Source organism: Oncorhynchus mykiss, unplaced genomic scaffold (genome assembly GCF_013265735.2).
Source record: "Oncorhynchus mykiss isolate Arlee unplaced genomic scaffold, USDA_OmykA_1.1 un_scaffold_234, whole genome shotgun sequence".
Taxonomy (NCBI): domain Eukaryota; kingdom Metazoa; phylum Chordata; class Actinopteri; order Salmoniformes; family Salmonidae; genus Oncorhynchus; species Oncorhynchus mykiss.
This window is the reverse complement of record NW_023493700.1, coordinates 229,855-243,446: the sequence shown is the minus strand read 5'-3', so window position 1 is coordinate 243,446 and position 13,592 is coordinate 229,855. Positions and strand designations below refer to the sequence as shown.

General features: G+C 44.2%; 16 non-coding genes across 16 annotated transcripts; all 16 read right to left on the bottom strand.

Annotated features, from left to right (window-relative positions):
* Nucleotides 1–147: 147 nt before the first annotated feature.
* Nucleotides 148–220, bottom strand: trnaf-gaa. Its single transcript has one exon. It is a non-coding gene; the product is annotated as a tRNA-Phe (tRNA).
* Nucleotides 221–302: 82 nt separating this feature from the next.
* On the bottom strand, nt 303–376 carry trnai-aau. Its single transcript has one exon. It is a non-coding gene; the product is annotated as a tRNA-Ile (tRNA).
* A 2,664-nt stretch (nt 377–3,040) lies between these two features.
* Nucleotides 3,041–3,113, bottom strand: trnaf-gaa. The gene has a single exon. It is a non-coding gene; the product is annotated as a tRNA-Phe (tRNA).
* An 82-nt stretch (nt 3,114–3,195) lies between these two features.
* trnai-aau lies at nt 3,196–3,269 on the bottom strand. The gene has a single exon. It is a non-coding gene; the product is annotated as a tRNA-Ile (tRNA).
* A 1,028-nt stretch (nt 3,270–4,297) lies between these two features.
* trnai-aau lies at nt 4,298–4,371 on the bottom strand. The gene has a single exon. It is a non-coding gene; the product is annotated as a tRNA-Ile (tRNA).
* A 1,028-nt stretch (nt 4,372–5,399) lies between these two features.
* Nucleotides 5,400–5,473, bottom strand: trnai-aau. Its single transcript has one exon. It is a non-coding gene; the product is annotated as a tRNA-Ile (tRNA).
* Nucleotides 5,474–7,469: 1,996 nt separating this feature from the next.
* On the bottom strand, nt 7,470–7,543 carry trnai-aau. Its single transcript has one exon. It is a non-coding gene; the product is annotated as a tRNA-Ile (tRNA).
* Nucleotides 7,544–7,989: 446 nt separating this feature from the next.
* trnaf-gaa lies at nt 7,990–8,062 on the bottom strand. The gene has a single exon. It is a non-coding gene; the product is annotated as a tRNA-Phe (tRNA).
* A 75-nt stretch (nt 8,063–8,137) lies between these two features.
* trnai-aau lies at nt 8,138–8,211 on the bottom strand. The gene has a single exon. It is a non-coding gene; the product is annotated as a tRNA-Ile (tRNA).
* A 446-nt stretch (nt 8,212–8,657) lies between these two features.
* On the bottom strand, nt 8,658–8,730 carry trnaf-gaa. Its single transcript has one exon. It is a non-coding gene; the product is annotated as a tRNA-Phe (tRNA).
* Nucleotides 8,731–8,805: 75 nt separating this feature from the next.
* trnai-aau lies at nt 8,806–8,879 on the bottom strand. The gene has a single exon. It is a non-coding gene; the product is annotated as a tRNA-Ile (tRNA).
* A 1,556-nt stretch (nt 8,880–10,435) lies between these two features.
* trnaf-gaa lies at nt 10,436–10,508 on the bottom strand. The gene has a single exon. It is a non-coding gene; the product is annotated as a tRNA-Phe (tRNA).
* Nucleotides 10,509–10,590: 82 nt separating this feature from the next.
* Nucleotides 10,591–10,664, bottom strand: trnai-aau. The gene has a single exon. It is a non-coding gene; the product is annotated as a tRNA-Ile (tRNA).
* A 1,035-nt stretch (nt 10,665–11,699) lies between these two features.
* On the bottom strand, nt 11,700–11,773 carry trnai-aau. Its single transcript has one exon. It is a non-coding gene; the product is annotated as a tRNA-Ile (tRNA).
* A 172-nt stretch (nt 11,774–11,945) lies between these two features.
* trnaf-gaa lies at nt 11,946–12,018 on the bottom strand. The gene has a single exon. It is a non-coding gene; the product is annotated as a tRNA-Phe (tRNA).
* Nucleotides 12,019–12,093: 75 nt separating this feature from the next.
* Nucleotides 12,094–12,167, bottom strand: trnai-aau. The gene has a single exon. It is a non-coding gene; the product is annotated as a tRNA-Ile (tRNA).
* Between the last annotated feature and the right edge of the window lie 1,425 nt (nt 12,168–13,592).

Below are 13,592 nucleotides of genomic sequence, written 5' to 3'. Positions count from 1 at the left end.
CTGTAACACTGATGTCAAAATGTCAGATGAAAAAGCAAGAAATTACTTACTTTCAGAGGAGCAGAGTAGCACACACCATTGAGGCCCACAAACAAAGCTGTGGATAGTTTCCTTGAAGCCAGAGCATGAAGAAAGAACAAATACAAATGCCGAAACCCGGGATCGAACCAGGGACCTTTAGATCTTCAGTCTAACGCTCTCCCAACTGAGCTATTTCGGCAATTCACTAATTTTAATTCTGTGGCACCCTTGACAATTCACATGCATGTGACTCACAATTTTGACACTCAAAATGTACATCATAGCCAGTACGGGGATCAAACCCATGACCTTGGCGTTATTAGCACCACACTCTAACCAACTGAGCTAACTAGCCATTTGCCATTTTGCTCAATTGTGGCAATGCACCGAGCCTCTGCAAGTGCTGGCACGTAAACAAACAAGTCCACCAACAGCATAGCCTGACGAGACTGGACCCTCTAGGTTGCTTCTTGCGGAAATTCCAAACGTCTGGGGAATTAGCTCAAATGCTTTGCATGCGTGAGGTAGTGGGATCGATGCCTGCATTCTCCAAAAGCAAATTCTTTCATGGATCCAAGAAAACTCCAGTTCACACTTCATGCAGCCTTGTCTTACGACAACCTACTGTCATGTAAACAATGACAAGAAACTGTCATGTAACAATGACAAGAAACTCTCATGTAACACTGATGTCACAATGTCAGATGAAAAAGAAAGACATTACTTACTTTCAGAGGAGCAGCGTATCACACACTCTAACCAACTGAGCTAACCGGCCGCTGGCTACAGAGCACAATTGTTGAGATGCACCGAGCCTCTGTAAGTGCTGGAGCACAAACTAACAAGTCCACCAACAGCATAGCCTGACAAGACTGGACACTCTTGGTTGCTCCTTGTGGCAATTCCAAACAGCTGGGGAATTTGATCAATTGGTATTGTGTTTGCTTAGCATGCTATAGTTAGTGGGATCGATTCCCGCAATCCCCAAAAACAATTTTTGTTGTGGATCCAAGAAAGCTCCAGTTCACACTTCATGCAGCCTTGTCTTACGACAACCTACTGTCATGTAACAATGACAAGCAACTTTCCTGTAACACTGATGTCAAAATGTCAGATGAAAAAGCAAGAAATCACTTACTTTCAGAGGAGCAGCGTAGCACACACCATTGAGGCCCACAAACAAAGCTGTGGATAGTTTCCTTGAAGCCAGAGTATGAAGATAGAACAAATACAAATGCCGAAACAAGGGATCGAATCAGGGACCTTTAGATCTTCAGTCTAACGCTCTCCCAACTGAGCTATTTCGGCATTTCACTAATTTTAATTCTGTGGCACCCTTGACAATTCACATGCATGTGACTCACAATTTTGACACTCAAAATGTACATCATAGCCAGTACGGGGATCGAACCCATGACCTTGGCGTTATTAGCACCACACTCCAACCAACTGAGCTAACCGGCCATTTGCTATTTTGCTCAATTGTGGAAATGCACCGAGCCTCTGCAAGTGCTGGCACGTAAACAAACAAGTCCACCAACAGCATAGCCTGACAAGACTGGACCCTCTAGGTTGCTTCTTGCGGAAATTCCAAACGGCTGGGGAATTAGCTCAAATGCTTTGCATGCGTGAGGTAGTGGGATCGATGCCTGCATTCTCCAAAAGCAAATTCTTTCATGGATCCAAGAAAACTCCAGTTCACACTTCATGCAGCCTTGTCTTACGACAACCTACTGTCATGTAAACAATGACAAGAAACTGTCATGTAACAATGACAAGAAACTCTCATGTAACACTGATGTCACAATGTCAGATGAAAAAGAAAGACATTACTTACTTTCAGAGGAGCAGCGTATCACACACTCTAACCAACTGAGCTAACCGGCCGCTGGCTACAGAGCACAATTGTTGAGATGCACCGAGCCTCTGTAAGTGCTGGAGCACAAACTAACAAGTCCACCAACAGCATAGCCTGACAAGACTGGACACTCTTAATTGCTCCTTGTGGCAATTCCAAACAGCTGGGGAATTTGATCAATTGGTATTGTGTTTGCTTAGCATGCTATAGTTAGTGGGATCGATTCCCGCAATCCCCAAAAACAATTTTTGTTGTGGATCCAAGAAAGCTCCAGTTCACACTTCATGCAGCCTTGTCTTACGACAACCTACTGTCATGTAACAATGACAAGCAACTTTCCTGTGACACTGATGTCAAAATGTCAGATGAAAAAGCAAGAAATCACTTACTTTCAGAGGAGCAGCGTAGCACACACCATTGAGGCCCACAAACGAAGCTGTGGATAGTTTCCTTGAAGCCAGAGTATGAAGATAGAACAAATACAAATGCCGAAACCAGGGATCGAATCAGGGACCTTTAGATCTTCAGTCTAACGCTCTCCCAACTGAGCTATTTCGGCATTTCACTAATTTTAATTCTGTGGCACCCTTGACAATTCACATGCATGTGACTCACAATTTTGACACTCAAAATGTACATCATAGCCTGTACGGGGATCTAACCCATGACCTTGGCGTTATTAGCACCACACTCCAACCAACTGAGCTAACCGGCCATTTGCTATTTTGCTCAATTGTTGAAATGCACCGAGCCTCTGCAAGTGCTGGCACGTAAACAAACAAGTCCACCAACAGCATAGCCTGACAAGACTGGACCCTCTAGGTTGCTTCTTGCGGAAATTCCAAACGGCTGGGGAATTAGCTCAAATGCTTTGCATGCGTGAGGTAGTGGGATCGATGCCTGCATTCTCCAAAAGCAAATTCTTTCATGGATCCAAGAAAACTCCAGTTCACACTTCATGCAGCCTTGTCTTACGACAACCTACTGTCATGTAAACAATGACAAGAAACTTTCCTGTAACACTGATGTCAAAATGTCAGATGAAAAAGCAAGAAATTACTTACTTTCAGAGGAGCAGAGTAGCACACACCATTGAGGCCCACAAACAAAGCTGTGGATAGTTTCCTTGAAGCCAGAGCATGAAGAAAGAACAAATACAAATGCCGAAACCCGGGATCGAACCAGGGACCTTTAGATCTTCAGTCTAACGCTCTCCCAACTGAGCTATTTCGGCAATTCACTAATTTTAATTCTGTGGCACCCTTGACAATTCACATGCATGTGACTCACAATTTTGACACTCAAAATGTACATCATAGCCAGTACGGGGATCAAACCCATGACCTTGGCGTTATTAGCACCACACTCTAACCAACTGAGCTAACTAGCCATTTGCCATTTTGCTCAATTGTGGCAATGCACCGAGCCTCTGCAAGTGCTGGCACGTAAACAAACAAGTCCACCAACAGCATAGCCTGACGAGACTGGACCCTCTAGGTTGCTTCTTGCGGAAATTCCAAACGTCTGGGGAATTAGCTCAAATGCTTTGCATGCGTGAGGTAGTGGGATCGATGCCTGCATTCTCCAAAAGCAAATTCTTTCATGGATCCAAGAAAACTCCAGTTCACACTTCATGCAGCCTTGTCTTACGACAACCTACTGTCATGTAAACAATGACAAGAAACTGTCATGTAACAATGACAAGAAACTCTCATGTAACACTGATGTCACAATGTCAGATGAAAAAGAAAGACATTACTTACTTTCAGAGGAGCAGCGTATCACACACTCTAACCAACTGAGCTAACCGGCCGCTGGCTACAGAGCACAATTGTTGAGATGCACCGAGCCTCTGTAAGTGCTGGAGCACAAACTAACAAGTCCACCAACAGCATAGCCTGACAAGACTGGACACTCTTGGTTGCTCCTTGTGGCAATTCCAAACAGCTGGGGAATTTGATCAATTGTTATTGTGTTTGCTTAGCATGCTATAGTTAGTGGGATCGATTCCCGCAATCCCCAAAAACAATTTTTGTTGTGAATCCAAGAAAGCTCCAGTTCACACTTCATGCAGCCTTGTCTTACGACAACCTACTGTCATGTAACAATGACAAGCAACTTTCCTGTAACACTGATGTCAAAATGTCAGATGAAAAAGCAAGAAATCACTTACTTTCAGAGGAGCAGCGTAGCACACACCATTGAGGACCACAAACAAAGCTGTGGATAGTTTCCTTGAAGCCAGAGCATGAAGATAGAACAAATACAAATGCCGAAACCAGGGATCGAACCAGGGACCTTTAGATCTAACGCTCTCCCAACTGAGCTATTTCGGCAATTCACTAATTTTAATTCTGTGGCACCCTTGACAATTCACATGCATGTGACTCACAATTTTGACACTCAAAATGTACATCATAGCCAGTACGGGGATCGAACCCATGACCTTGGCGTTATTAGCACCACACTCTAACCAACTGAGCTAACCGGCCATTTGCTATTTTGCTCAATTGTTGAAATGCACCGAGCCTCTGCAAGTGCTGGCACGTAAACAAACAAGTCCACCAACAGCATAGCCTGACAAGACTGGACCCTCTAGGTTGCTTCTTGCGGAAATTCCAAACGGCTGGGGAATTAGCTCAAATGCTTTGCATGCGTGAGGTAGTGGGATCGATGCCTGCATTCTCCAAAAGCAAATTCTTTCATGGATCCAAGAAAACTCCAGTTCACACTTCATGCAGCCTTGTCTTACGACAACCTACTGTCATGTAAACAATGACAAGAAACTGTCATGTAACAATGACAAGAAACTCTCATGTAACACTGATGTCACAATGTCAGATGAAAAAGAAAGACATTACTTACTTTCAGAGGAGCAGCGTATCACACACTCTAACCAACTGAGCCAACCGGCCGCTGGCTACAGAGCACAATTGTTGAGATGCACCGAGCCTCTGTAAGTGCTGGAGCACAAACTAACAAGTCCACCAACAGCATAGCCTGACAAGACTGGACACTCTTGGTTGCTCCTTGTGGCAATTCCAAACAGCTGGGGAATTTGATCAATTGGTATTGTGTTTGCTTAGCATGCTATAGTTAGTGGGATCGATTCCCGCAATCCCCAAAAACAATTTTTGTTGTGGATCCAAGAAAGCTCCAGTTCACACTTCATGCAGCCTTGTCTTACGACAACCTACTGTCATGTAACAATGACAAGCAACTTTCCTGTAACACTGATGTCAAAATGTCAGATGAAAAAGCAAGAAATCACTTACTTTCAGAGGAGCAGCGTAGCACACACCATTGAGGACCACAAACAAAGCTGTGGATAGTTTCCTTGAAGCCAGAGCATGAAGATAGAACAAATACAAATGCCGAAACCAGGGATCGAACCAGGGACCTTTAGATCTAACGCTCTCCCAACTGAGCTATTTCGGCAATTCACTAATTTTAATTCTGTGGCACCCTTGACAATTCACATGCATGTGACTCACAATTTTGACACTCAAAATGTACATCATAGCCAGTACGGGGATCGAACCCATGACCTTGGCGTTATTAGCACCACACTCTAACCAACTGAGCTAACCGGCCATTTGCTATTTTGCTCAATTGTTGAAATGCACCGAGCCTCTGCAAGTGCTGGCACGTAAACAAACAAGTCCACCAACAGCATAGCCTGACAAGACTGGACCCTCTAGGTTGCTTCTTGCGGAAATTCCAAACGGCTGGGGAATTAGCTCAAATGCTTTGCATGCGTGAGGTAGTGGGATCGATGCCTGCATTCTCCAAAAGCAAATTCTTTCATGGATCCAAGAAAACTCCAGTTCACACTTCATGCAGCCTTGTCTTACGACAACCTACTGTCATGTAAACAATGACAAGAAACTGTCATGTAACAATGACAAGAAACTCTCATGTAACACTGATGTCACAATGTCAGATGAAAAAGAAAGACATTACTTACTTTCAGAGGAGCAGCGTATCACACACTCTAACCAACTGAGCTAACCGGCCGCTGGCTACAGAGCACAATTGTTGAGATGCACCGAGCCTCTGTAAGTGCTGGAGCACAAACTAACAAGTCCACCAACAGCATAGCCTGACAAGACTGGACACTCTTGGTTGCTCCTTGTGGCAATTCCAAACAGCTGGGGAATTTGATCAATTGGTATTGTGTTTGCTTAGCATGCTATAGTTAGTGGGATCGATTCCCGCAATCCCCAAAAACAATTTTTGTTGTGGATCCAAGAAAGCTCCAGTTCACACTTCATGCAGCCTTGTCTTACGACAACCTACTGTCATGTAACAATGACAAGCAACTTTCCTGTAACACTGATGTCAAAATGTCAGATGAAAAAGCAAGAAATCACTTACTTTCAGAGGAGCAGCGTAGCACACACCATTGAGGCCCACAAACAAAGCTGTGGATAGTTTCCTTGAAGCCAGAGTATGAAGATAGAACAAATACAAATGCCGAAACCAGGGATCGAATCAGGGACCTTTAGATCTTCAGTCTAACGCTCTCCCAACTGAGCTATTTCGGCATTTCACTAATTTTAATTCTGTGGCACCCTTGACAATTCACATGCATGTGACTCACAATTTTGACACTCAAAATGTACATCATAGCCAGTACGGGGATCTGACTGGACCCTCTAGGTTGCTTCTTGCGGAAATTCCAAACGTCTGGGGAATTAGCTCAAATGCTTTGCATGCGTGAGGTAGTGGGATCGATGCCTGCATTCTCCAAAAGCAAATTCTTTCATGGATCCAAGAAAACTCCAGTTCACACTTCATGCAGCCTTGTCTTACGACAACCTACTGTCATGTAAACAATGACAAGAAACTGTCATGTAACAATGACAAGAAACTCTCATGTAACACTGATGTCACAATGTCAGATGAAAAAGAAAGACATTACTTACTTTCAGAGGAGCAGCGTATCACACACTCTAACCAACTGAGCTAACCGGCCGCTGGCTACAGAGCACAATTGTTGAGATGCACCGAGCCTCTGTAAGTGCTGGAGCACAAACTAACAAGTCCACCAACAGCATAGCCTGACAAGACTGGACACTCTTGGTTGCTCCTTGTGGCAATTCCAAACAGCTGGGGAATTTGATCAATTGGTATTGTGTTTGCTTAGCATGCTATAGTTAGTGGGATCGATTCCCGCAATCCCCAAAAACAATTTTTGTTGTGGATCCAAGAAAGCTCCAGTTCACACTTCATGCAGCCTTGTCTTACGACAACCTACTGTCATGTAACAATGACAAGCAACTTTCCTGTAACACTGATGTCAAAATGTCAGATGAAAAAGCAAGAAATCACTTACTTTCAGAGGAGCAGCGTAGCACACACCATTGAGGCCCACAAACAAAGCTGTGGATAGTTTCCTTGAAGCCAGAGTATGAAGATAGAACAAATACAAATGCCAAAACCAGGGATCGAATCAGGGACCTTTAGATCTTCAGTCTAACGCTCTCCCAACTGAGCTATTTCGGCATTTCACTAATTTTAATTCTGTGGCACCCTTGACAATTCACATGCATGTGACTCACAATTTTGACACTCAAAATGTACATCATAGCCAGTACGGGGATCGAACCCATGACCTTGGCGTTATTAGCACCACACTCTAACCAACTGAGCTAACCGGCCATTTGCTATTTTGCTCAATTGTTGAAATGCACCGAGCCTCTGCAAGTGCTGGCACGTAAACAAACAAGTCCACCAACAGCATAGCCTGACAAGACTGGACCCTCTAGGTTGCTTCTTGCGGAAATTCCAAACGGCTGGGGAATTAGCTCAAATGCTTTGCATGCGTGAGGTAGTGGGATCGATGCCTGCATTCTCCAAAAGCAAATTCTTTCATGGATCCAAGAAAACTCCAGTTCACACTTCATGCAGCCTTGTCTTACGACAACCTACTGTCATGTAAACAATGACAAGAAACTTTCCTGTAACACTGATGTCAAAATGTCAGATGAAAAAGCAAGAAATTACTTACTTTCAGAGGAGCAGAGTAGCACACACCATTGAGGCCCACAAACAAAGCTGTGGATAGTTTCCTTGAAGCCAGAGCATGAAGAAAGAACAAATACAAATGCCGAAACCCGGGATCGAACCAGGGACCTTTAGATCTTCAGTCTAACGCTCTCCCAACTGAGCTATTTCGGCAATTCACTATTTTTAATTCTGTGGCACCCTTGACATGCATGTGACTCACAATTTTGACACTCAAAATGTACATCATAGCCAGTACGGGGATCGAACCCATGACCTTGGCGTTATTAGCACCACACTCTAACCAACTGAGCTAACCGGCCATTTGCTATTTTGCTCAATTGTTGAAATGCACCGAGCCTCTGCAAGTGCTGGCACGTAAACAAACAAGTCCACCAACAGCATAGCCTGACAAGACTGGACCCTCTAGGTTGCTTCTTGCGGAAATTCCAAACGGCTGGGGAATTAGCTCAAATGCTTTGCATGCGTGAGGTAGTGGGATCGATGCCTGCATTCTCCAAAAGCAAATTCTTTCATGGATCCAAGAAAACTCCAGTTCACACTTCATGCAGCCTTGTCTTACGACAACCTACTGTCATGTAAACAATGACAAGAAACTTTCCTGTAACACTGATGTCAAAATGTCAGATGAAAAAGCAAGAAATTACTTACTTTCAGAGGAGCAGAGTAGCACACACCATTGAGGCCCACAAACAAAGCTGTGGATAGTTTCCTTGAAGCCAGAGCATGAAGAAAGAACAAATACAAATGCCGAAACCCGGGATCGAACCAGGGACCTTTAGATCTTCAGTCTAAAGCTCTCCCAACTGAGCTATTTCGGCAATTCACTATTTTTAATTCTGTGGCACCCTTGACATGCATGTGACTCACAATTTTGACACTCAAAATGTACATCATAGCCAGTACGGGGATCGAACCCATGACCTTGGCGTTATTAGCACCACACTCTAACCAACTGAGCTAACCAGCCATTTGCCATTTTGCTCAATTGTGGCAATGCACCGAGCCTCTGCAAGTGCTGGCACGTAAACAAACAAGTCCACCAACAGCATAGCCTGACGAGACTGGACCCTCTAGGTTGCTTCTTGCGGAAATTCCAAACGTCTGGGGAATTAGCTCAAATGCTTTGCATGCGTGAGGTAGTGGGATCGATGCCTGCATTCTCCAAAAGCAAATTCTTTCATGGATCCAAGAAAACTCCAGTTCACACTTCATGCAGCCTTGTCTTACGACAACCTACTGTCATGTAAACAATGACAAGAAACTGTCATGTAACAATGACAAGAAACTCTCATGTAACACTGATGTCACAATGTCAGATGAAAAAGAAAGACATTACTTACTTTCAGAGGAGCAGCGTATCACACACTCTAACCAACTGAGCTAACCGGCCGCTGGCTACAGAGCACAATTGTTGAGATGCACCGAGCCTCTGTAAGTGCTGGAGCACAAACTAACAAGTCCACCAACAGCATAGCCTGACAAGACTGGACACTCTTGGTTGCTCCTTGTGGCAATTCCAAACAGCTGGGGAATTTGATCAATTGGTATTGTGTTTGCTTAGCATGCTATAGTTAGTGGGATCGATTCCCGCAATCCCCAAAAACAATTTTTGTTGTGGATCCAAGAAAGCTCCAGTTCACACTTCATGCAGCCTTGTCTTACGACAACCTACTGTCATGTAACAATGACAAGCAACTTTCCTGTAACACTGATGTCAAAATGTCAGATGAAAAAGCAAGAAATCACTTACTTTCAGAGGAGCAGCGTAGCACACACCATTGAGGCCCACAAACAAAGCTGTGGATAGTTTCCTTGAAGCCAGAGCATGAAGATAGAACAAATACAAATGCCGAAACCAGGGATCGAATCAGGGACCTGTAGATCTTCAGTCTAACGCTCTCCCAACTGTCCCTATTTCGGCATTTCACTAATTTTAATTCTGTGGCACCCTTGACAATTCACATGCATGTGACTCACAATTTTGACACTCAAAATGTACATCATAGCCAGTACGGGGATCGAACCCATGACCTTGGCGTTATTAGCACCACACTCCAACCAACTGAGCTAACCGGCCATTTGCTATTTTGCTCAATTGTTGAAATGCACCGAGCCTCTGCAAGTGCTGGCACGTAAACAAACAAGTCCACCAACAGCATAGCCTGACAAGACTGGACCCTCTAGGTTGCTTCTTGCGGAAATTCCAAACGGCTGGGGAATTAGCTCAAATGCTTTGCATGCGTGAGGTAGTGGGATCGATGCCTGCATTCTCCAAAAGCAAATTCTTTCATGGATCCAAGAAAACTCCAGTTCACACTTCATGCAGCCTTGTCTTACGACAACCTACTGTCATGTAAACAATGACAAGAAACGTTCCTGTAACACTGATGTCAAAATGTCAGATGAAAAAGCAAGAAATTACTTACTTTCAGAGGAGCAGAGTAGCACACACCATTGAGGCCCACAAACAAAGCTGTGGATAGTTTCCTTGAAGCCAGAGCATGAAGAAAGAACAAATACAAATGCCGAAACCCGGGATCGAACCAGGGACCTTTAGATCTTCAGTCTAACGCTCTCCCAACTGAGCTATTTCGGCAATTCACTAACTTTAATTCTGTGGCACCCTTGACAATTCACATGCATGTGACTCACAATTTTGACACTCAAAATGTACATCATAGCCAGTACGGGGATCGAACCCATGACCTTGGCGTTATTAGCACCACACTCTAACCAACTGAGCTAACCGGCCATTTGCTATTTTGCTCAATTGTTGAAATGCACCGAGCCTCTGCAAGTGCTGGCACGTAAACAAACAAGTCCACCAACAGCATAGCCTGACAAGACTGGACCCTCTAGGTTGCTTCTTGCGGAAATTCCAAACGGCTGGGGAATTAGCTCAAATGCTTTGCATGCGTGAGGTAGTGGGATCGATGCCTGCATTCTCCAAAAGCAAATTCTTTCATGGATCCAAGAAAACTCCAGTTCACACTTCATGCAGCCTTGTCTTACGACAACCTACTGTCATGTAAACAATGACAAGAAACTGTCATGTAACAATGACAAGAAACTCTCATGTAACACTGATGTCACAATGTCAGATGAAAAAGAAAGACATTACTTACTTTCAGAGGAGCAGCGTATCACACACTCTAACCAACTGAGCTAACCGGCCGCTGGCTACAGAGCACAATTGTTGAGATGCACCGAGCCTCTGTAAGTGCTGGAGCACAAACTAACAAGTCCACCAACAGCATAGCCTGACAAGACTGGACACTCTTGGTTGCTCCTTGTGGCAATTCCAAACAGCTGGGGAATTTGATCAATTGGTATTGTGTTTGCTTAGCATGCTATAGTTAGTGGGATCGATTCCCGCAATCCCCAAAAACAATTTTTGTTGTGGATCCAAGAAAGCTCCAGTTCACACTTCATGCAGCCTTGTCTTACGACAACCTACTGTCATGTAACAATGACAAGCAACTTTCCTGTAACACTGATGTCAAAATGTCAGATGAAAAAGCAAGAAATCACTTACTTTCAGAGGAGCAGCGTAGCACACACCATTGAGGCCCACAAACAAAGCTGTGGATAGTTTCCTTGAAGCCAGAGTATGAAGATAGAACAAATACAAATGCCGAAACCAGGGATCGAATCAGGGACCTTTAGATCTTCAGTCTAACGCTCTCCCAACTGAGCTATTTCAGCATTTCACTAATTTTAATTCTGTGGCACCCTTGACAATTCACATGCATGTGACTCACAATTTTGACACTCAAAATGTACATCATAGCCAGTACGGGGATCGAACCCATGACCTTGGCGTTATTAGCACCACACTCTAACCAACTGAGCTAACCGGCCATTTGCTATTTTGCTCAATTGTTGAAATGCACCGAGCCTCTGCAAGTGCTGGCACGTAAACAAACAAGTCCACCAACAGCATAGCCTGACAAGACTGGACCCTCTAGGTTGCACAAACAAAGCTGTGGATAGTTTCCTTGAAGCCAGAGCATGAAGAAAGAACAAATACAAATGCCGAAACCCGGGATCGAACCAGGGACCTTTAGATCTTCAGTCTAACGCTCTCCCAACTGAGCTATTTCGGCAATTCACTATTTTTAATTCTGTGGCACCCTTGACATGCATGTGACTCACAATTTTGACACTCAAAATGTACATCATAGCCAGTACGGGGATCGAACCCATGACCTTGGCGTTATTAGCACCACACTCTAACCAACTGAGCTAACCAGCCATTTGCCATTTTGCTCAATTGTGGCAATGCACCGAGCCTCTGCAAGTGCTGGCACGTAAACAAACAAGTCCACCAACAGCATAGCCTGACGAGACTGGACCCTCTAGGTTGCTTCTTGCGGAAATTCCAAACGTCTGGGGAATTAGCTCAAATGCTTTGCATGCGTGAGGTAGTGGGATCGATGCCTGCATTCTCCAAAAGCAAATTCTTTCATGGATCCAAGAAAACTCCAGTTCACACTTCATGCAGCCTTGTCTTACGACAACCTACTGTCATGTAAACAATGACAAGAAACTGTCATGTAACAATGACAAGAAACTCTCATGTAACACTGATGTCACAATGTCAGATGAAAAAGAAAGACATTACTTACTTTCAGAGGAGCAGCGTATCACACACTCTAACCAACTGAGCTAACCGGCCGCTGGCTACAGAGCACAATTGTTGAGATGCACCGAGCCTCTGTAAGTGCTGGAGCACAAACTAACAAGTCCACCAACAGCATAGCCTGACAAGACTGGACACTCTTGGTTGCTCCTTGTGGCAATTCCAAACAGCTGGGGAATTTGATCAATTGGTATTGTGTTTGCTTAGCATGCTATAGTTAGTGGGATCGATTCCCGCAATCCCCAAAAACAATTTTTGTTGTGGATCCAAGAAAGCTCCAGTTCACACTTCATGCAGCCTTGTCTTACGACAACCTACTGTCATGTAACAATGACAAGCAACTTTCCTGTAACACTGATGTCAAAATGTCAGATGAAAAAGCAAGAAATCACTTACTTTCAGAGGAGCAGCGTAGCACACACCATTGAGGCCCACAAACAAAGCTGTGGATAGTTTCCTTGAAGCCAGAGCATGAAGATAGAACAAATACAAATGCCGAAACCAGGGATCGAATCAGGGACCTGTAGATCTTCAGTCTAACGCTCTCCCAACTCTCCCTATTTCGGCATTTCACTAAATTTAATTCTGTGGCACCCTTGACAATTCACATGCATGTGACTCACAATTTTGACACTCAAAATGTACATCATAGCCAGTACGGGGATCGAACCCATGACCTTGGCGTTATTAGCACCACACTCCAACCAACTGAGCTAACCGGCCATTTGCTATTTTGCTCAATTGTTGAAATGCACCGAGCCTCTGCAAGTGCTGGCACGTAAACAAACAAGTCCACCAACAGCATAGCCTGACAAGACTGGACCCTCTAGGTTGCTTCTTGCGGAAATTCCAAACGGCTGGGGAATTAGCTCAAATGCTTTGCATGCGTGAGGTAGTGGGATCGATGCCTGCATTCTCCAAAAGCAAATTCTTTCATGGATCCAAGAAAACTCCAGTTCACACTTCATGCAGCCTTGTCTTACGACAACCTACTGTCATGTAAACAATGACAAGAAACTTTCCTGTAACACTGATGTC